The sequence below is a fragment of the Columba livia genome, chromosome Z (assembly GCF_036013475.1).
Source record: "Columba livia isolate bColLiv1 breed racing homer chromosome Z, bColLiv1.pat.W.v2, whole genome shotgun sequence".
NCBI lineage: Eukaryota > Metazoa > Chordata > Aves > Columbiformes > Columbidae > Columba > Columba livia.
The window spans coordinates 80,600,974-80,623,672 of record NC_088642.1 but is presented as its reverse complement, the minus strand read 5'-3'; positions in this window follow the sequence as shown (position 1 = coordinate 80,623,672).

The following is a 22,699-nucleotide window of genomic DNA, read 5'->3' as shown; positions in this document are numbered from 1 at the left end:
ATTTTAGAGAATTCATGCTTGGGAGTACTTGTTCCTGCAATTAGTAATTTGTGTGATTAATATTGATAATGCTAGACCTGCACTGGAAAAAGAATTGCTTAGCAAATAGAGTCTGTTTAAACAGGGTGTTTCAAAGAGATGGACCAAATTTGAAATCACTGTATCTCTGCAACCACAAACAGCCCATGAGTGAAACACATATGGTCCATACAGCAGGTGGAGGGAACATAGAGCATTTATGAAAAGCTTGCTAAAACCTCATAACTCATTAAACTATTTGTAAATCTTTGTGTAATTGTAATATGTTAGGTTCATCTTTTTGAAACACCCTGTACTCTGTTTTCTTATTTACTACTCCAGAAAAGTAACGATACACATACTGATTACTTTGCATTATGTTCTATGAACTATACTTTTAAACAAATTTTTTTTTAATTGTGTGTTGCAATAGAAGTCAAAATGTCATCAGTTCTTTAAATAAGCTTTCTAACTTCAGGCTCACATACATCATTCTAAAGAGCAGCTGTAAATCTGTGATCTGAGATAACTAAGCTACATACCTTCTCCATCCAAAGTGTTTGCTTTCCCTCCAAAGTTTTTCCTTTTTTTTTTTTCTTCAGGAAAAATCAAAAGTAGCATCTTTTTAGAACTGGAAAACTGTGCTGAGGAAGTTGTTGTGTATGTATCACAAAGGAGAGCTCAGACTGTTGGTTCTGTTTACACCTTTGCTTACTGTCAGCATGACCCACTCATACCGAACCCTTCCTCAAATGTAATGCTCACATTTTCACAGGTAAAATATTGGGAGGAGTGAGAGCATCCAGCAAAGAGGAATGATTTTAAAACAATCAGACCATTTAGTCTGTAAGCAGTAGAAGGACATTGCTCATACCCCTGGTTAAAAACATATCCTAATCCTCCTTAATTCACTGGAAATTTGCCAACGCAGCATTACCTTCTCCATGATTGTTCCCACCTACATATAAATGTAACTCCAGTTTTCTGGATATTGGGAAGCTGGGGCTGCTTAGCTGTAGCAAACAGGCTACTTTTATTTTGTATTCATATACACTTTACATTGAGTATTCAGAGCACCTGCACCAGGTGAATCTACGCTGCATTCTCTGCAGTTCATGTAAAGACACCCAAGATAACTGTAACTGTTATTAGCAGGCTTTATGGCCATCAGTGCCATTTCTACTGCTTAAGGTACTTCTTCCTCCTTTTCCAGCAGATTTCAGATAATGCTTTTGTTCCCTTCAGCATCACCTTAATGGCTAGAGATGGCTCAAACCTAAGACGAGGGTGCTTGTGCAAATAATGAGTTTGAAATGGTACACTGCTCTGAAAGCTGCAAAGTGTGCTGTTCTAATTGTCCTTTCTACCCTGCTCCGTCTTTGTTCTTCTGTTTGTGATTCATTTGTAGCCTGCCCAGAGTTTTCAGTTTCGAGTGCCTGTTTGTACTTGCCTGGACAAGTACTAACAAGTTGTTCTAGGCTAGAAAACATGTTGCCACGCTCTGGGTCACACTGGTTGATGATCACCATTAGCTGTGAAGGTTTCACTTCCTTGTCTGAAGACAACAAGTGGTGTAACAGAACACTTCGCTGTGAGGAAAAAGCTTAAAGGTAGTGTATTTGCATGATAAACATAATTGGTGTAAACTACAGTTTTGTTATGACAGTCCATTACAGAGCTAATTATTTTCTGTATTTAGGAGAGTTGCTCAGGATAGGTCGTGCAGTCTCGCAGTGAAAACACAGCATCCTGTGACAAGTTCATACAAAAGTCTGTTGTGTCACCAAAACTCAAAAGGAGGAAACAAGGAAGGAAAGAGCATCTGGAACCTGACTACAGACTTGACAAGACAAGGTACAGCATGCAGACCAGCAAAACAGCCGGTAGAAATGCAGTCGGTTGCATTTACCAGGTCGAACTACTGAGAAAATCACCACAAAGGAAGGAAATTCCTATTTAAATAAATAAATAAAAACACATTTCTGCCTTTCTGTGCCTACATATCTGAGTATACCTCGAACGGTGCTTGAAATGCAACCCTTTTGTTTCCCTCTGACACTTATCAGGAAAAGCACCACTTTGCCTAATTATAAATTATTGTATTACGTGTTACTTACCTTGGAAAACCTGAAAAAAGGTTCCAGACCTACGTGTTCTTAGTTCACAGTCAGCAGCCGAGGAAAAGTAGCCTGGTTTACATCAGTACTCTTAGACTATGGATACTGAACTTTCACACTGCAGAGTTTAAGACATAAACTTGGAGGAGATTACGCTGTGGTTGTCACCTCACAGCAACATTCTAACACGTCAAAGACAAGCTTGTGAAAATAAAATACGTGTGGCACTTAGTCATCTGAAGTAAATTTATCCCTTCTTGGCAGTGGCCCAAGTCACTTTTTTACAACTTTTTATATCATGTTAGGTTTTCTTTTTTTGAAAGGAACTGAGAGCTAGACTAGAAAATATTGTTCTGACATCCTTTGCAGATGTGTTCTTGCTTTGCAAAACCGGGGTCTAATACACATAGCTCCACCTCAAAAAGAATATGGAATAACTTGAGCTGGCGACAAATCTGCTTGAAAAGAAAAGTTATATAGAATATGAGTCTTCAGTCTGGAAAATAAATGAATGAAAAAGTATCTGCAGATCTGAAGGAAACAACTACGTGCTGTCTCTCAAAAATATCAGAAGAGAGGGATGTCCAAATAAACCATCAGACAGCAGATCCATAAGGACGTATGGTGACCACATTACACATAATTAAGTTGTGGGATTTACAGACATAAAATATTGTGGAAGCCAAAAACCTATGCAAGTTCATAAGGGTTTAGATAAATTAGTAGGACGTAGCTACATTTGTCCGATTAAGCATGATGATACACTTACAATTCCCAGCTGAAGGAGTAAAGGAATATTTTCCACAACTTATTTCTGGAAAAATGAGATGTATTCCAGGGGAAATTTCATATATGCCATTTTTTTAATGTTCTTCCTCCCAAAAATCCCCTATAGACCACTGTCAGGGAGAAGATAATAAGATAAGTGGAATTCTGATCTGATCCTATACAGCAGTTCTTGTGTCCAGATACCCATCCTTCATTTCCCAGCAAACCCTTTGCTTTCAGACTATGTGTATTGATTTTACAGTGTTAGAATTAACACAGTGCAAATGATGAAGTCAGCATGCATAATAAGCCAATTTCAGTTTTGTGAGGCACACCCAGTTGACTAAAGTGTAAACGTGCATCTGCTTATTTATTCCATGACAGCCAGGAAAAGTGAATAACTTACAGACACACGAGTACAGTTAAGGGTGTGTGATGGATAGAATCAATGTGCATGTGCAGAAATGAGACAATACCAATGGGTGAGTGTAAGGGTGGAGAATGAAAACAGAAAAGTGACACAAATACAAACATGGGCCTGTAATTTCACATACATATTGTTCAACCAAACACCAGAACTTTGCTCAGATGGATTTGTAGTTGTCTGCAAAGTGCCATCTAAGGCAGTGGGACCACAAAGAAAATGTTTCCCATATGTAAATATGGTAATATTAGGCATCAAACTTTAATTATTGAAACACGTAAATGTAGAGGATAAATAATGAAATCTTTGTTCACTGTTGGAGTACCCAACTACACAGGGAATTCCACGGAACAGCATTATTGGGAAATGTATTCTATGTGCTCAGGGGCTGAAGATTGCTTTTTCTGCAGCCCATTGGACAAGTTTATAAATGGATATGCTGGATTAGACATCCCTGGCAGACTTTGTTTTCTGTATCTAGACAACTAACTCACAAAACGGTATGCTGTAGTTAAATCAAAATTACGGGGCTAAGTGCAGAAACTCCTGAGCAAAATTCCACCAACGTGTTACACAGATCAAACTCAGGGGCTGATGGTTTCTACCACCTCTAATATGTTTGAGTGTAGACCAAGGTATTTTAGGAGTTTCCAAAAATGTCTTTGTATCCACAAGACTATGAAATAGTCAAGTTTATTAATAGTCTAACCATGAAAACATTTAGTGAGAGTAATTTAGCAGCTCATGAGAAATGCTGATGACAGATGCAGCACAAATATAAAAATCATTTTTAAAAATCTATCTTGTACTACCTTAGCATGTGGAGGCAGAGGCAGAGCCCTTGTCTAACACAGCCTCCTTCAATGAATTCTCTATTTATAGCCTTTGAGTAGCAGCTGAACAATTCAACATACCAAGTCATTTGGGTCTTGCAGAAAAACAGACTTTGTTCCAAGATAAAAGATACGTTGAAGAAGACAGCTGGACAAATGGAAAAACATACAAGAAGATTAAAGAGACTGCAAACATCACTTCAGTACCATATTTTTGGAATCTGTTTGAAATCTCAGCTGTTCTCATTTTGAATAGTAAAAACCAAAAACAAACAAACAAACAAACAAAAACAAAACAAAACAAAAAAAAACACAACCCAGAGTAAGTTACATTTAAATAGTTGTAAAGCTAATCCTGATCCAGCTTTTCACATGGCTGTGTCAGTGTCACTCACAAGTGTAAATAGCAATTTTTTGGGAGTTTGCAGTGCTAGAACCAACCTGAAGATCAATCAGTGGAATTTGCCAGTGCAATGATTTCTGGTCCCCTTTTAAAAGTAAAAGACCTTGAAAACAGCAAGAACAGCATGGCTCTAGTCCAGATTTTCAGAACAAATGTGGCTGATCAGCACACACCGGAGTGCGACATAGGAAAGAATTTTTGAAGCATTAGGCTACCATTTTCTTAACTTTTGAATTTAGTAGAAGAGGTGCACACTCTGTCTCCTAAAAACATAAAGAGACATTTTTCCAACACAGTGTTTCATGTCTGATTCTCTCTCTTTCTGCAGGATGAAATGTGGATATGCAGGAGGCATAGCATGGTTTGGTACAATCTGAGAGTCTTATTTTCTTCCAATATGCAACAGATTCCTGTCAATCACCTACTGAGGTTTTCATGGAAATTTTTTTCACTGCTGGCTCTTCTGAGCCTCTTCACCTGTTAAACACTAGCTACATATTGCAATTAAATTCCTGAGTCAATGCATTATATATCTAGCATTTCCTCTTTTTAGTTCTTATTATTCTAAAATGCTTTCAGGATACTGTGAGGACACACACAGAACCCCATCATTGCATTGACATGGTTCAGAGAAAGCAAAATTCTTTCTACTTCAGAAAAATGTCCAATGAACAGCAGCTTTGAAACACAGCACCAACAGAACTATTGTTTTAGGGAAAGGTTGTCACAAGAAAGCCACAGAAGAACAGGTGTTCCAACAACTTGTGTAGTCAGTGAAGGCAATGCCATAACAAATATTCAGCTGTTCCTCTCTCCTTTTGCTGGGGGATAACAGGAAAAGAAGAAAAATCTCTCTTCTTCCCTCAGCTCCCTTCTGCTGTGCTGCCTTAGATATGCTCTGGCTGGAAGGAAGACTCTGAAGCACATTTTTTTTATGCTGGACCTCAGGGGTTGCTTATCTCATTTTGACACATTTTAAGAGGGGGAACAGAAAAGAGAGACGATTTAATGTAATAGCATATCTGTATGGATTTATTTTTTGGAAGATTTCCTAATGCAAAGTGATATCCCAAATTTCTCCTGACTTCTCATGATTCCTTCTTTTTTTTTTTTTTTTTTTTTAATATGCCATGTATACAAAGTGCTGATCTGTTCCTTGTTAGGTTTTCTTCTGACATTTTTATAGAACTTAGCAGAATTTGGGGCAGAACGCTACCAAATCAGAGAGAATTAGTTGTATGTTTCCAGTGAGATAAATCATTTCAATCAGAAAGTTTAAGCTGGGAATTAATGGTTAATCTACAGAGTGCTGTTTAAATGTGTGTCTACACTTGCAAGGAGACTTCACCATGAAGAAATATTTTTTTAAAACTTGCACTAGTTTGAGGGCATCTTTGTGTAAGCGAGAGTTTTGTTGCTCCTCTGTGTAGCTGCTCAGCAGCACTTGGATCGCACTTTGAGTTCAGGACTTCTGGCATGTCTGTTCCTGACAGATTAATAATAATTAGAATCACTAACCCCTCTGTCCCTCTCCCATGCACTAGTTCGTGGTGGTGAGTATTAATCAGTCCAGCATAATCTTCATTCCTCGGATCAGACCAAGTCTCCAGCTACAAGACAGAATAACAAGGGAGACGTTCATCTCCTCAGGGTTAATGATTTATCTGATTTTACTTACACTCTGTGTAACAACTGAAAATCACAGGCTCAGTAACAGCTGAAACAGGGTCTTGAAGGAAGAGACGTGGAAACTATAATCATAGAATCAGAATCATTTGGGTTGGAAAAGACCTTTAAGATCATCTAGTCCAACCATTAACCCAACACTAACAGTAACCCATGTCCCTGAAAACCTCATCTCCATCTGTTCAGTCCTTCCAGGGATGGTGACTCCAGCACTGCCCTGGGCAGCCTGTTCCAATGCCCCACAGCCCTTTGGGGAAGAAATTGTTCCCCAGACCCAACCTCAACCTCCCCTGGTGCAACTTGAGGCCGTTTCCTCTGCTCCTGGCGCTTGTTCCTGGGGAGCAGAGCCCGACCCCCCCTGGCTCCAAGCTCCTTTCAGGCAGTTCAGAGATCAGAAGGTCTCCCCTCAGCTCCCGTTCTCCAGCTGAACCCCCCAGGTCCCTCAGCCGCTCCATCACACTTGTGCTCCAGCCCCTCACCAGCTCTGTTCCCTTCTCTCGATTCGCTCCAGCACCTCAAGACCTTTCTTGGCGTGAGGGGCCCAAAACTGAGCAATGCCTATGATCCTGAGACTTTGCAGGTTTTCTGCATAATGAGCTAATTTTCTTCAATAAGATCATTTCTTTGACTGGGCTCTCTCTTCTGCTGCTGCATTGTATATTCTACAGGTGATACACCTTGTAAAGGGGGTGTTTTATCAGTTCACAGTTTACAGTGTGCATGCAGTGTGTTTTGTTCGAAAGGCTGGGTCTTGAAAGCCAGTCAGTTGGCTTTACCATGGCTCTTGCTATTCAAGACATATAAAACCTTCTGAAAAATCAGGGAGGTGGAGCCTTCCCTGGAAGAAACTGAGCAAGGGGTTTCTGGAATTACATGTAACCACAGTAGGAGTGGGGTCCTGATTGTCTGCAGACTGTACAGTACAAGAAGCCATCAAATGCTGTCAGAGTGGAGTGCAACACCAGTAATGAAGACTACAAGGGACAGGGAGAGAAGAGAGTTAAATTCCCTATTCTCATTTCATATTTCCTCCTGCAGGCCTGATATTCCACTATTTAAAGTTTTCTTGAGCTCAGCAATTACCATTTTAAGACAGCCTTGCTTGAGATATAACACTAGTGAGGATGCCTACAGTAAGAAAAAGTCAGACAGTGTCACCTCAAGGCTTAGCTCAGCCAAGACTATCATCACACACTTATTTGAGGGTACCAGGACTAAGCTTCTAGACCACTGTGGCTGTGTAAACAAGCATCAAGTAGGATATATCAAAAGCTTTGTTCAGTATTGAGTTGCAAAATCCCCCTCTGTTTCCTCACTAACTGAAAAATTACTTTTCCCTAATCAGAAGCTGGAAGGAACAACACTATAACATATTTTTATCCTACGGAGAACCAGTTTGCCTCTTAATTATTTGGCCTGTTTCCCAAGCACGGAAAGTTAAGGCTGTATAAAAGACAGTAAAACTTCCTTAAACTAGGGCTAATTTTTCAGTAGACAGTATACCCCTCTCGATCTTTTTTATCCAAAAGAGCCTCTTATCATAAAAGTATTTTATAACTGTGAGAGTGTGAGCTGCCCACTCACACTGATTTCCTCTGACAAAGCTAAACAGACCAACTGCTGTTTCTGAGTAACTTCTGTAGTTATGCTGCCAGCTGGGGTCAGGCCATCTAGCTGAGCTTGGATAGTTTTTCTGCTAATGCTAACATCAGTTTCCTTCAGTCTCCGAATAGCTGCTAAAGAGAGAGCGTTAGCCAGACCTTTGCTCTTCCCATCTCCTGAATGCCAGCAGATTTCTCCCGCCTACCAGATTATAAGGAAGCTAATTTTGTGAGTAGGGATAAGTAACAGTCTCTCCTATATAGGTTTTCTGCCCTATTTTTTTGGAGACACAGAGTATTAGACTTAGAGAGGCTTCAGGGGCACCTTTGCTTTCCACCTCACAGAGTCACACAGTATCACAGAATGTTAGGAATTGGAAGGGACCTCGAAAGATCATCTGGTCCAATCCCCCTGCCTGAGCGGGAACACTTAGATGAGGCTACACAAGAAGGTGTCCAGGCGGGTTTGAATGTCTCCAGAGTAGGAGACTCCCCAACACCCCTGGGCAGCCTGTTCCAGTGTTCTGTTACCCTTTCTGAGAAAAAGTTTCTTCTCAAATTTAAGTGGAACCTCTTGTGTTTCAGTTTGAACCCATTACCCCTTGTCCTACCACTGGATGTCACCGAGAAGAGCCTGGCTCCATCCTCCTGACACTCACCCTTTATATATTTGTAAACATTAATAAGGTCACCCCTCAGTCTCCTCTTGTCCAGCTCCAGAGCCCCAGCTCCCTCAGCCTTTCCTCATAAGGGAGATGCTCCACTCCCTTCAGCATCTTTATTGCCCTGCGCTGGACTCTCTCCAGCAGTTCCCTGTCCTTCTGAAACTGAGAGCCCAGAACTGGACACAATATTCCAGGTGTGGACTCAACAAGGCAGAGTAGAGGGGCAGAAGAACCTCTCTGGACCTACTAAACACCCCCCTTCTAATACAGCCCAGGATGCCATTGGCCCTCCTGGCCACAAGGGCCCCAGTGTTTGGTGATTTCCTCTGATCTCTTTGACAGCCAGCGACCCCAGGCAGTTACCCCTGTTCCTTACCAAAAATAAATAAATAAATAGATAGATAGATAGATAGATAGATAGATAAATAAATAATCCAGTTCTGATCATTGGACTAGATCTAGTTACTTTAAAGGAACCTCACACTTCACCACTGCCTCCCTGAATTCCTTCTGATTTTTGGAAAACTGGTGCAACCATGCTGTCCATCAGCAGGTGATCCCATTCCCATGGTTTATTCACCAAGTTCAGCAATTCTTTATCTGGTAGATGCAAATAGTCAGAGAGGGATACAAAGGCCACAGCAGCACCTTGTCTCAGCCTCGCTCCTGGAAGACTTTATATCCCTGAGGCTAATGCCTTGTTATGCCAGAGTACACACTAACTAGGACTGGACTTAATCCACAGTGTAAAACTCTTCTCTGAGGCTACAATATGCAGAAAAAATCTCAGCCTGTCCTTACCTTGCACAAAGCAGAAAAAAGCAACCTGCCTTTCTCTGTCAGGTGCTCTGGTGATGGAGGCACACATAGTATTTACCACACAGCATTCCTGCAGAGCAGTTTGTATATAAAGTGGTGATGGTATTAAACTCACGGCTCATCTTTGTATATGAAGAAATTTTTTACAAGGGTGGTGAGAGCCTGTCCCAGGTTGGCCAGAGAGGTGATGAACCATCCCTGGAGACATCCCAGGCCAAGCTGGACGGGGCTCTGAGCAACCTGAGCTTGTGAAGATGTCCCTGCTCAGGGCAGGGGTGGCACTAGATGAGCTTTGAAGGTCCCTTCCAACGCAAACTATTCTACGAGTCTGTGATTCTATACAGGAATATGAGCTGTGCACTGATACAGAGGGTCAGGCAGCCAATAATGGGATAACCATCCACAGACACCTCTGCTAAACCAGAGGTTTTAAAAGACTGAGAATGGGTCAAGCAGAGATTTTTCAGTTATCCAGATCCCATGTAGATCCCCTGTGTAAGGGCTGTGATACTTAGATTTTACATGGAGACTTACTGTCCAGGTCTCCCTACTGTGCCAGACCAGCCTGTCAGTAGATGTGTCATCTTCAAAGTTGTAGTGTCCAAACAACAGTTAACAAAGTGCTTCAGATCTCAGTTTTCCAACATCTACCTGCCTGTGTGGTACACAAGGAAAAAAACAATGTCTACCAAACTCAAGTTTAGGCTCAAAAGATCTTTACATGTTTTTAAATAAATAAATTAATTTTTTTGCCGCTCGTTTAGGATACCTTCTCTCCCTTTAATTCAGAGTGGTTCTTTATGATTTATAATTTTTATAATTTTTTTTTATTTTATTTTAATAACAGAGTTAGTGAATAGACAGACAGCAAGACAGAAGTACTTTTAAAAGTCTCTGTTAGAAGACTGAGAGTTTGCCAAGTTATGTCAAGCCAGGGCATGCGGGTGTTATGTTCAAGTTAAGGTTGCATAGAAAATCTTAACATCCCTTCTGTTCAGTAACGTGCATGATTTAGGGCTGTTGCTCCTCTGGGCACACTGCAAATGTCATCTGTTCAGTAAGGTTTCTGAAGAGGAATAGGACAGGCTGAAGGACTGGGCAGAGAAGAACTCGATGAAGTTCAACAAGGGCAAGTGTAGGGCCCTGCACCTGGAGAGGAACAACCCCAGGCACCAGTACAGCTTGGGGACAGACCTATCAGAAAGCAGCACTGCAGAGAATGACTTAGGAGTTCTGGTGGACAACAGGTTGGCCATGAGTCAACAGTGTGCCCTGTGGCCAAGAAGAACAATGGTATCATCCTGGGGTGCGTTAGTAAAAGTGTGACCAGCAGGTCGAGGGAGGTTTGACCACCCCTCTATTCTGCCCTGGTGAGGCCACATCTGGAGGGTCCAGTTCTGGGCTCCCCAGTTTAAGACGGACAAGGAATTACTGGAGTGAGCCCAGAGGTGGGCTCTGAAGATGATGAGGGGCCTGAAGCACCTTTCTGATAAGGAGAGACGAAGAAAGCTGGGTCTGCTCAGCCTGGAGAAGAGAGACTGAGGGGATTTCATAAATGTTTAAAAATATCTCAAGGGTGGGTGTCAAGAAGATGGACCAGACTCCTTTCAGTGGTGCCCAGCAGTAGGATGCAGGGCAATGGGCACAGACTGAAGCACAGGAGAAACTTCTTTTCCTTTGAGGTGCCAGAGCCCTGGAACAGGCTGCCCAGAGAGGTTGTGGAGTCTCCTTCTCTGGAGACATTCAAACCCACCTGGACATGATCCTGTGTGATCTGCTCTGGTGAACCTGCTTTAGCAGGTGGGTTGGACTGGATGATCTCCAGAGGTCCCTTCCAACCCCAACCAGCCTGTGATTCTGTGATTCTTCCTGGAGTGATGTAGGACTGCAACAAGGCTTTTGTAACTGGCTGGCTAAGTTATTGTTTCTAACAATTATTTTTGTTGCTAGGATTTTATATTATTATTAACTATGTGTTAGATGCCCAGCAACTTGTCTAGGCAACATTTTCACCTGAATTACCATTTAAATTTAAATGAATAAGTATTCCACAATTCCTCTCAGACAAGCCATTCTATCTGTGTCTCAGTTTTCTCCCGTGTCAAAAAGACTCCTGATCCTTTCAGGATCTTTTCAACTGGAAATCCTCAAGTAAGCAAAAGATAAAAGTAAATACACAGGCTGTATTCTTGGCAAGAGAGGATGTCAGACTCACTTTGGCTTGCACACTGAGGTGGAGAAACCTCTCTGATGGTGGAGTTCATTTCTTTCATCTCCATAAAGGGGCAGAGAGACTTGGTGGCTTGGCACAACTTATGTGGCTATTAGTTCAGCTTCATAGACAAGGAAATACAAAATAAAAGTCTGATCAAAGTGTTTTGTCAAGACACCCCTGCACAACTATATAACCAGTTTGCTTGAACTGGCTGGACAAGTCCACAGTGCACACTTCAAGATGAAGCTCACAGATGGCATTGGGAGGGCTCCAGTTGCCTTCAACAGGCTTTGGAGCATAGAATCATAGAATCAGAATCATTTTGGTTGGAAGAGACCCCCAAGATCATTGAGTCCATCCATTAATCCGACACTGGCACTAACCCACGTCCCCAAGCACCACATTTACACGTCTTGTAAACTCCTCCAGGGATGGTGACTCCACCCCTTCCCTGGGCAGCCTGTTCCAGTGCCCAACAACTCTTTCCGGAAAGAAATTGTTACAAGCATCCAAGCTAAACCTCCCCCAGCACAACTTGAGGACATTTCCTCTCATCCCATCATTTGCTACTTGGGAGAAGAGACCAACCCCCTCCATGCTCCAAGCTCCTTACAGGCAGTTCAGAGATCAGAAGATCTCCCCTCAGCTTCCGTTCTCCAGGCTGAACCCCCCAGATCCCTCAACCGCTCCCATCATGGTTGTTCTCTAGAACAGCAGGAACCATATGTTCACAGTCACTTCCCTGACACTCAGCAGGAGCCTCAGGAGTTGCCAAACCAGGGCAACAGACAGATAAAGCGCTCTACAGACCAGCATCCAGGCATCCCCCTTGGGCATCTGCAGGTTTTGCTGTGCAGACCCCGTCAATCTAAGCTGCACCGTAAAAGCAGGTTCTGCCCCTTCATCTGCTAATCCCCGCTCTTGACATCGGAGTTTCACAAAGGAAAAAATGGCAAAGCAGTTTAAGAGTGATTTTCAAGCTTCTTGCCCCTGGTGGGATCTTAACTCTGCATCAGTCCTTAGCACTCCCATTCCCAATGCCTGGGCGAGCAGCAGGATCTCCTTTTCTTCTTCAGGAGCAATTACCTGTCAAAGTGGAGATGAAGATAGGTGTTGTGACACTACCCCACTGTTTTTGTCATCTGCAGTCCCTAAGTTTAGCGATGCTGGAAGCAGTCATGCACTCATCTCTCTGTGTGTGGCTGTGTTAATAACTCTGTGTTTTGATAGATCCACGAGTAAAAACTCAGTTGTTAATAGTCTCTGTGGGCCCAGCTCTGCCCTCAGACACATGATGGAAGCTCCCATCAGGCAGAGCAGCTGCAGAAGCTGGTAGTGCCACTGCTTTGCTGCTCTCAGCTGGCAAGCTTTAGGTAAAAATATCGCTCACATTATCTTCCTGCACAATTTTCCGCAGCTAGGAAATAGAGACATCTGACTATGTGATATAAATGGTCCTTTCCAACCCTAAATGCCTGAATGCAGAGATGGAAACACTACTTTTTTTAATGAGTTGACATTATCTTCTCTTTTCACAGAAGCCCGTAGTGCATATGAAAAGACTTTGAAGATCGTAATCATGTCTGGATTTCCAATTAAGCAACATATGGCAAATATTTTGCATAACTTACAAAGCCTGAGTAAGACAAATTAGATAGATAGTTGTACTTCACTATATAGTTAAGTTATAGTTAAATTTATCAGTAATTATACACAATAATGGAACTTAAATATGAATGTTTAGAAGACTTTATGAGCTTAATACAAAAACATTAACTTTATGTAAAATCAGTGGCAGGTAAGAGTTGATTATCAGTGTTTCTTCTTTTCCCATTAGAGTGTTAGTGAACGCATGGTTTTAAGGCAACATACTAGACAACCCCTGGCAAAAAAACCTGACCACAGGGAAATCTGTGACGCTGTTCATTTGCTTGTGTTATTTTATGAAGTAAAACAATCAACTAACAATCTGAATTACCATCTCCATCTCTGTAAGCAAAACGTGAGAGCATACAGCTGTGTGTATTTCCTCAGGGTGAAGCTAAGTCACAGCACAGAACTAGTATGAATTACAGGCACTGCAATGACATTTTTCTGCTGTGCTCTGATGTTGGAGGAAGAGGTGAAGATATTTGACAAGTTCCTGTACAAGGAGAAAAGAGGACAGAGGCAACAGTAAAAAAAAAAAAAAAAAAAAAAAAAAAATAAGATGGGAAAACTGAGTTACCTGGAAGGTGTCAATAAAGATGAAGAAAAGAGAGTGAAGAAGGTCTAAAAGAATATGATAAGACTTCCCTCTCCAAATACGTATGACATACTGAAGAGAGATCTTGAGGAACATGGTCTAGTGGAAATCCTCTGGGGTAATTTCATTCCACTGGCACCTTCATTTAGCATTTTCATGGACCACTGTCAAACCTGGACCTGAGCTGTGGGTCTCAGGATGGGAGCTGCTGTTACTGGGTCACTTATTTACTGCACAGCTGACCAGCTCTGGTGTGGTCATGGACATACCTCCACTGAGTCATGCCATTGGCACTGCAGTGGTCATCAGGCTGCCCAAGGCACTGTGCCAGCTCAGTTGCAAACTGTGCACCACAGTTTGGACACCATGTTTTGAATGTGAAGGATTCAGCAAAGAGGAAGGGGGATCCTCTTGGACATGAGCAATGTGCACTCGCAGCCCACGAGACCAATCATACCTTGGGCTGCATCACAAGGAGCGTGGGCAGCAGGTGGAGGGAGGGCATTCTTCCCCTCTGCCGCACTCTGGTGAGACCCCCCTGCAGTGCTGGTCCAGCTCTGGGATCCTCAGCACAGAACACATGTGAACCTGCTGGAGAACGGCCAGAGGAGCCACAGGAATGATCCGAGGCTAGAACAGCTCTGCTGGGAGAACAGGCTGAGAGAGATGGGTTGTTCAGCTGGAGAAGAGAAGCTCCAGGGACATCTTAGTGCACCTTTCTGTACTTGAAAGTGTCCAATAAGAAAGACAGAGACATACTTTTTAGTAGAGCCTGTTACAATAGGACAAGGGATGAACTGAAAGAGATTCAAGCTACACACGAGGAAGATATTTTTCACAGTGATGGTGGCAAGACCCTGTCCCACGCTGCCCAGAGAGGTGATGGATGCCCCATCCCTGGAGACATCCCAGGCCAGGCTGGACGAGTCTCTGAACAACCTGATCTGGGTGAAGATGTCCCTGCTCAGGGAGGGGGGTTGGGCTAGATGAGCTTTGAAGCCCCCTTCTAACCCAAACTATTCTGTGATTCTATGATCTTTATTTTGTAGTGTATTGGTTCAACTGAAAACAATTTAATTTTCTTCATGCAGTTAGAAAATTTTCTTTTCATAGCTAGCACTTTTGTTGTTTGGATTTAGTTTGAGAACAAGAAGATAACACCCCAGACAGATGTAATGTTTTTCTCCAAGTAATTTTCCAGTGTCTTTGAGTTGCAATAAAAAGAATGTAAGAGCTTGTTGTTAGCTTAGTTGTTGTCTGGGTGCCACGGTCTTTGTGAGCTATCTGCCTCCAGTTGCAAGGGAAGGGGTCTGTCCTGTATCAAAAACAGCGTGGTCAGCAGGACAAGGGAAGTGATCCTTCCCCTGTACTCTGCATTGGTGAGGCCACACCTGGAGTATTGTGTTCAGTTCTGGGCCCCTCAGTTCAGGAAAGACATTGAAGTGCTGGAGCGGGTCCAGAGAAGAGCAACACGACTGGTGAAGGGACTTGAACATAAGACCTATGAGGAGAGGCTGAGGGAGCTGGGGTTGTTTAGTCTGGAGAAGAGGAGGCTTAGAGGTGACCTCATCACACTCTATAACTACCTGAAGGGAAGTTATAGCCAGGTGGGGATTGGTCTCTTCTCCCAGGCAGTTAGCAATAGGACAAGGGGGCATGGGCTTAAACTCTACCAGGGGAAATTTAGGCTGGATATTAGAAAGAAATTCTTTACAGAGAGAGTGATCAGGCATTGGAATGGCCTGCCCAGGGAGGTAGTGGACTCGCCGTCCCTGGAGGTTTTTAAACTGAGATTGGACATGGCACTTAGTGCCATGATCTAGTAAACGGACTAGAGTTGGACCAAGGGTTGGACTCGATGATCTCTGAGGTCTCTTCCAACCGAGTCGATTCTGTGATTCTGTGATTCTGTGGATGGGACAGATTGATCAGTTAGAATATTCCATAACTTTAGCATCATGCTTCATATTTAACGAGAGTTGGGTTTTCTGGCTGTGGAGACCGAGACCTGTTCCAGTTCTTCTCTGTTTCAGCTGAATTCTGTTCTGGCATTTTGCAGTTGGCCTCTAGGCCTTTTCTGCCTTTCTGCCTTTTTCTCTCTGTGTCTCTCCCCAGGATCAGCTGTTCAGGACAAAGGTGCTCTCTTCCTGGGGCCTGCCGCTCAGTGCGGATGGAGTTCATGAGAAACTGGTCATATGCACACACACACACACCCGAAAACAGTAGAAACTTCCAGGCTGACGGACCACTATGGCCATGGACACACCTCTTGGTCAATACCTCTTGGCCTTTGACCAGTTAGATGCCTCAACTGAGAGAAGTTTCTAGACCACTACCATAAATGACAACTACCATAAAAGTAGCCCACTGGAGACCCCCATTGAGTTGGTCTTCACTGGAGCAGTGGGTCTACAGTTGAAGACACTCCTCCTAGACATCATCTAATGAACATTCCTAGAGGATTGAGATACCTTGCTTTATCATTAAGTGATTATAGCTTCTGGGTACCCTTGAAAGTCCTCACTTTTCATGAGTGGGAAGATGCGCATTTTGAACCACCACTCCAGAGTTTTGAGATCCCTTGAGTCTGAATCAGCTGTGCAGAAACTGAACTCCTAACCAGTATCTGAATCTGTGCTTCGTAATGTCGTCAGAGTGCTGAATAATTTTGGATAAACCCCTTTTCTAGCTAGTTCTCCACTAAACAGTTCTGTTTAGAATAAAGACTGTTCAGAGCTTATCACCTGGCTGAATTTATTTTTGGGGTCCCTCTAGGACATATATGTATGTTTTTATTTTCATTGCTGTATAGAGGAGTATGTGACTTGGCAGCCAGAATTCTTGCTTTTACAGGAACATAGTTTTATGTCTTGGTTTTGCAGCAGGAGAAGCTGGATTCTTGCTGTCCTGCCAGCTTTTGTCCCCAGCTTTGGCTCCCATTGCCTGCAGCAGATGCCACCTCTCCCTCCCAAACAAAAGAGAAAGATGAAACGGAGCCCCACAGGATGGCTGTCTAACACTCGTGTCCCAGAAATTTGTGCTGTGGAGCTGATATCCAAACAACGAGGCACTCCATTCACATTGACATCTGCTGCTGTTCCAGAGCAGAGTTTACTTCTTCAATTACGTTGCCTTCATTCGCTTCTGTGTAGACACCACACCTGAAATATCACCTGCTCTTGGACCACCCTTCTGTTGGAGATCACTCTGCTTCCTGGGACACTTGGGATGACACTTTTGGGGTGTTCTGTTCCTCTCCTTACCTGGATATGTACTGCTTCCAGATGTCTCCAGCTGCTGAGGAGCACAAGACAGAGGAACAGAGCACACACTTCAGCACCACCCCACCCTTGCCTTGCCACCAGCATCAGGAAATTGTTCTCTTTCTGGACACCCCATATAGCTGTAAAAATTAAAAAATAAAATAAAAAGTTTCTCCTGAAAACAGTCTCTAAGTGCTCTCACAGAGGACTCTGTCTCCCTCCAGTGACTATTGAGTACCTACAAGGAATAAATTGTTTAAAATTAGGTCACCTAAGCGTTCCCTCAGGTCAGAAAACCAGATCGAATCTGAAGTCGTCTCAGCTGACTTCTTGTGTCTTGCGGGCTGTAGATTTTCACATGCCACCCTCCACTGAGCTTACAAATGTGCTAAAATACACCTTTTGAAGCAGGACAGAAAGGCTTAGAAAACTCCTCTCTTCTCTTGTACAGCTTATGTACTCCACTAAAGATACATGCCTACTCTTGACAAATACAGCTTTTCATCTGCATTGTTCTTCCCTCCTGCAAGGAAGACTTCTTCAGTAACTTTCTCCCTAAAAAGCTACTTATGTAAAGTAATTAAAGTAATTAACTCTTTTTTTTTTTTTCTTTTTGATAGGCAAATATACATTTATGTGCCAGAGTTTTGTTTTTACCAACATGCTCTCCAATTTTTAGCCATGCTCTCCAGTTTCTCAGCTTCCAGTCTGAAAAGTAGACTTGAAATCATGTGAACACAAGAGAGCATCCAGGTTATGACTTGCCTTTTCTGAGTCGTACAGAAAGGTTAACTGATCCTTCTGTACACATTAATTCCTTATCACCGTTTGAAAACAGATTAGTCTTTTTTCAGCAGTCTCAATATGAGAATTACTGTTGAGTCACCTGTAGATTGTGAACCCCTACATGGTTATTGCTTTTCAAAATAACCACAGCTCTGCAGGTGTTTGCAATTGTTGCCCGTGATGCAAGACTTTGCATTTGACTTGCCTGTACTATAAAACGCTTGGACTACCCAAATTAGCTACAAACCTGGAATATGCTCTATGACTCCCCCATAACTAATGTTATTTCTCTCTTGTCCAAAGCCTATATCATCTGTAAATATTTCCAGCTGTGATGTTTCACTTAGTTTCGGGTAGTTAATAAAATATTAGAAAGAACAGAATCATCAATTGATCCATGGGGATCATGTCAGGAAGACATTTATTTGACAGTTTTTCCACTGACACCAATTTTTTGAGGTCTACTTGTTGACCAGTTCTTAATTCATAATAACGTGTGATTCATTGGTAGTCTCCACTCAGACTGTCGTGCATTGCTAAATCAAACACCGTGCAGAACTATGCAGCTATTCTTATCAGTCAAACCAGTTGTCTCACAATAACAGAAGTCACCTTTTTTTTTTTTTTTAATTAAAACCATTTTCCATGTAACTGTGAATGTGTACTAGTTACATTGCCATCCTTTAGTTTCTTGTTGATTAATCACACATCAGTTTCTGTATTCTGCCCTCTGAGACTGATGTTAAATTCATTATTTAATTTGTCCTGAGTAACATGACATTCTAAAAAATATTAAGACTCTACAGAAAGATAGAAACTTTATCATGAGTAACTCAAGATTTTTCTTGGTACTTTTCTTAGTATAACAAGAGTTGTTACTATCAGTAATGTACACATTTTGAGAAATGAAAACTAATTGTCATTCACAAGATCTTGATGCAAAATGGTCATGAATATCTTCACTCACACATCTGATACACTCCAAAACAAAAATTATTGCAGAAAGAGGACTGAGTTTTCCAACAGCCACTCCTCTACTATTTGCAGTCAGTGTCATCCCTGAACACCTGTGTATAAAATCAGATAGGTTTTGCCGCAAAACATCCATTTTTGATCACAGAGAGCATGGTGTTGTCCTAGAAAATTACTCATTTCAGAATGTATCATGAGCAAGATTTTTTTGTTTTTCTTTGTTGACACAATAGACAATAAATATGGTCCCAGAAGTAAAACTATTCACAAGTGCCTGGATATGCTTTGTTCAATAAATAACTAATGAAATGTTGTCAACAGTTCAGATTTTGTGCAAGGCTGGAGAACAAAAAAACATATACAGTGGAAAAGAAGGAACAAATTACTTTTTTTCCCCTTAAGAGCACTTGCACAGTACTACTACCATCAAAAAAGATTGTCTTCAGTCTAGAGAAATCAGTGATAAAACAAAGGTAGATAATGGATGATGTATTCGTCAAAGTATAAATCTCCAGAACTGATTTTGTCAGTCACAGAAGTCTGAATTTTGAAGAAATGATCGTGAAGAGTGAAAGCTTTTCTAATGAGAGCTTTAGATATGGCATCCACTTACTTTAACTGCATTTGAACTCCCTCCTGCAAATTACGGTCTGGATTTGTTGTTTAGCAAACAAACCAAGAGACTTTGTATCTGCGACTACTGCAATTCCTAAGTGGTGAAACTGCAATGTTAATCAATAAATCACTGAAAAAAATGAAGAATTGGAACACCATATTAAGATGGCTTGTGGTGACAGGACAAGCAGACAGCTCTTTGCACTGCCTGATGCTTGAAAGGAGTTAATCATGGTGCTGCCTCTGTCTTCCATCAGCTCAAAGATGCATTAGCAAAGCCAAGCATTTTCCCCTCATGTTGAAAAGTGCGGAGTACATCATCTTAGCTTACCTTCTGCAAGTACACTTTCCTTGAGAAACTATGGTGTTGGTGGACTTCAAGGCACAACTGTTAGTTTTTAGTGACCATCAGCCATATTAAATTTGACACATTCTTCAAAAACACAAATTACTACAGAGAGCCTTCAGTGACCTTACTGGATAGTGGCAATGCTAACACTTAGCACATATAGTTCTTCTTTTTTACAAAGAAGCACTGTTACACAGAGTGAGATCCTATGAAGTGGGTTTTATTTTCTCTTTCCATCTTTAATCTTATGAGCAAAATACAATGTCTTGTTGCTCATCTTCATTTCATACAGTGAATTAAACTTACTACCTAAATATAAAAGACAGCAAGAAAACAAAACCTGACTCAGTGCTGTTTCTATTACTCTGATCCATACAACTTCATGTATTTTATCATGTTGCTGACATATCACTGAAGAAATTTTCCATTTTTATTGTATGAGCAACCGAGAGTGAGCAGGGATTTTTTCCTAGTGAATTTGCTGGGTAAAAATAAGTTTACTGGCAGTGTGAGTTAAGGATATCATACGCTTTATACTGCTAAAGATTCTTTTAACGCCTTAGCGCTAAGAGCTCATCCGGTTGGGTGTCGCTGGAAATAAATGTTAAATAAAAACCCTCTGAGCAGAAGAACTGTAGTGACCTGAGAGATGGGATTTAGAAAGAAGGCAGAATGTAGTATTAGGCAGAGACAGATCAGGGATGTATAATGGAGGTCACAGGCTTTATTTAGGAGAAACCTGTCAGGGACTGAAGGTAGATTCACTAGAGTTGACAAGAGGAATGTAGACTTAAGTAGTCGGGAGGGGTGAAGTTGAGAAGGGAAGCTGAAGAAACGCTATACTTCACATAAGAGGGCAGAAGGGTGATTAAAGGACAGATAGTTGTGATTTATTTGGCACACAAAGTCTCCATCACCTTCCAGACAAGCTGTGAGCAACAGGAAAGAAATCCCATGCTGAACACCAGACTAACTTGTTATAGCAATCCAGCAGTAGCAACTGTGGGAATCAATGTTTGGACAATTCAGAAGAGGAGGTTGTGGTTGAATGGCTACAATACAGTGGGAAGTCATGAAAAACTGCCTTTGTCACAAGAGCAGTATGCTGAGAGAAGGAAGGTTTTACAGGGAAATGTCAATAGTTCATCTTAATCTGAAAACCCAACCACTAGCACCATCTGAGAAGAATGGAGAACATAAAAGGATGTTGGGAGGAAACAAAGGTTGACACCCACCACGTCCTTCTTCCGGCAGAATGGTGGAGAGGATTTGCAAATAAACCAACATCTCACATGGCAAGTGATTGCTTGCCACAAACCGATCAGTAATTGTTAGGTATTAGGGGGAAGTGTTTGATACGTGCTCACAGTATCCATTTTCATTGATGAACAAAATAAATGTTCACAGCTCACTCAGTCTGCTCCTTCACGAGACCTCCTCATAGCTGCCATCACTGCTGGAAGCCCCTCCAGATGCCAAGGACAAACAGAGTCCAGTGATCAGATTCTCCTACTCAGCCCCTCTAAATCACATATAGTTGTGTCAAGTAACAATACTGAATTCCATTAGTAAAGGAAGACTGCTGCCCCACCACCAAGAATAAAACCATTCAATGCAGAAATTAAGGATTTTCCAGGGATGCTTGAAGAGCTCTGTTCTTCATGTTAGACTCATTTCAAAGTATTGAGGTCAATCTGTAAGGACAATGTGTGTAGCAGGAGATGTCTATGATTTTGGGAAAAAAAACAAACAAACAAACAAAAAAGACTGTCTGTAAATATGGTCTTTTTTTCTTTTACTATATAAATGACAAAATAACCTGTCTACCTCAGCACTGCCTTCCAGTGTTGCCATAGTACATTAATTTCTTCCTAGGAAACAATTCCTAATAATAACATAATTCCTATTTGACTATCTGGCTCCTTCCCATTTGTGAACAGAAAATACAAGTATCACATTTTAGTTGCTGTTGTTTACTTCATTGCATTGTTTTCCTCCAGTTTTAAAGTCTGAGTTGTTTGGGGGGCACTGAGGGAGGCAAGTGGTCACTTTTAGGAAATTGAAAGAGTTGTCACTTTTTTGTTAAAAATGCTTCTAAAATATGTAAGGTTGCGAGGGCAATAATTCATGGATTCCACACAATTCAATATGAATTCAAGCAAAGCCATTTATTACAGAAACAAGCCTCCTTATATATGCAGTTATTTCCTGATCACGCGTCCATGCTCCAAGCATGCATTAGCTGATTGGATATTGTTCATGTTCACGAACTGTCCACACGCCCGAGTCTCACTGCTAATAGGTCTGTTGATTTACGTCTTGTTGAGGCCCTGTTATTGTAGAACTGCCTCACTCCCACAGCAGGTCCTGTTTTCAGCTTTCAAGCTGGCCTTGAAATTCCTTTTGAGCCTGGCTAGTTCAGAAATAAATCTCCATCTAATAGAAACCCATCCACACAACAACCTCAAGAAAATCCCTCGAATCTCCCACATAAGGTATGTCTTCTGAGGGCAGGTGCTTGTTTCAGTTAATCTATTCTGGAAATTTGACAGATATTATTTTACCTGGGGCAGCCATAAAAGTAATATTTACAGAAATACTCAGTTCATACTCCAGAGAGTTACTAACTGCTAGCTTCTGGCCTATAAAATATTTGTAACTGTGAACTCTATTGAGTATCAAGGAGTAGAAAAGATAATGTGATTGTAATTTTATTCAAAATACCTCCCTTTTCCACTGAAGCTAATTCCATCAACTAAGTATTCACCTCTTCACATCTGAAATAAGGTGTTATGAGTCAGTCTTAGAGAGACTCTCAGTTTCCCATTAAGCTTCAGAGATAAACTGCTGCTTTGTAAAATCACAAAATACATGACCTGAATTTTTAAATGTATGCTTAATAAATGTTTAAATCTTGTAA